At 41.2% G+C, this 1463-nt stretch overlaps 1 non-coding gene across 1 annotated transcript; it reads right to left on the bottom strand.

Moving 5' to 3' along the window:
- Window positions 1–200: 200 nt before the first annotated feature.
- Window positions 201–308, bottom strand: LOC112799124 (small nucleolar RNA R71). The gene has a single exon (XR_003200702.1). It is a non-coding gene; the product is annotated as a small nucleolar RNA R71 (small nucleolar RNA).
- Window positions 309–1463: the final 1155 nt, after the last annotated feature.

Genomic DNA, 1463 nt, shown 5'->3' with positions numbered 1-1463 from the left:
ATCCCTGCCATTGGAGCAAACAATTTTGAGCTGAAACCTCAACTAGTTGCTCTAATGCCTACAGGCTCATGCTTTTCCCTTTTGCTGTAAGAGATAGAGCTAGAACATGGTTGGACTCACAACCTAAAGATAGCCTGGACTCTTGGGATAAGCTGGTCACGGCCTTCTTGGCTAAGTTATTTCCTCCTCAAAAGCTGAGCAAGCTTAGAGTGGATGTTCAGACCTTCAAACAAAAAGATGGTGAATCCCTCTATGAAGCATGGGAAAGATACAAGCAGATGACCAAAAGGTGTCCTTCTGACATGCTTTTAGAGTGGACCATTTTTGATAATATTATATTATGGTCTATCTAAGTTCTCTAAGATGTCACTGGACCATTCTGCAGGTGGATCCATTCACCTAAAGAAAATTCCTGCAGAAGCTCAAGAACTCATTGACATGGTTGCAAATAACCAATTCATGTACACCTCTGAGAGGAATCCTGTGAGTAATGGGACGCCTCAAAAGATGGAAGTTCTTGAAATTGATGCTCTGAATGCGATATTGGCTCAGAACAAAATGTTGACTTAGCAAATCAACATGATTTCTCAAAGTCTGAATGGATGGCAAAATGCATCCAACAGTACTAAAGAGGCATCTTCTGAAGAAGAAGCTTATGATCCTAAGAACCCTGTAATAGCAGAGGTGAATTACCTGGGTGAACCCTATGGGAACACCTATAATTCCTCATGGAGAAATCATCCAAAATTCTCATGGAAGGATCAACAAAAGCCTCAACAAGGATTTAACAATTGTGGAAGAAACAGGCTCAGCAATAGCAAGCCTTTTCCATCATCTTCTCAGCAATAGACAGAGAATTCTGAGCAGAGTCTCTCTAACTTAGCAAACATAGTCTTTGATCTGTCTAAGGCCACTTTAAGTTTCATGACTGAAATAAGGTCCTCCATTAGAAATTTGGAGGCACAAGTGGGCCAGCTGAGTAAGAAAATCACTGAAACTCCTCCTAGTACTCTCCCAAGCAATACAGAAGAGAATCCAAAAAGAGAGTGCAAGGCCATTGATATTGTCTATATGGCCAAATCCAAGGAGGAAGGGGAGGACGTGAATCCCAATGAGGAAGACCTCATGGGACGTCCCCCAGACAAAAAGGAGTTTCCTATTGAGGACTTAAAGGAATCTGAGGCTCATATAGAAACCATAGAGATTCCATTGAACCTCTTTCTGCTATTCATGAGCTCTGAGAACTATTCTTCCTCTGAAGAGGATGAAGATGTAACTGAAGAGCAAGTTGCTCAATATCTAAGAGCCATTATGAAGCTGAATGCCAAGTTGTTTGGTAATGAGACTTGGGAAGGTGAACCTCCCTTGCTCATAAGTAAACTAGATACATGGGTTCAGCAAACTATACCTCAAAAGAAACAAGATCCTGGTAAATTTTTAATACCCTGTACCATAGGCACCAT

This window comes from Arachis hypogaea, chromosome 4 (genome assembly GCF_003086295.3).
Source record: "Arachis hypogaea cultivar Tifrunner chromosome 4, arahy.Tifrunner.gnm2.J5K5, whole genome shotgun sequence".
NCBI lineage: Eukaryota > Viridiplantae > Streptophyta > Magnoliopsida > Fabales > Fabaceae > Arachis > Arachis hypogaea.
This window is presented reverse-complemented; position numbering and strand designations above follow the sequence as displayed.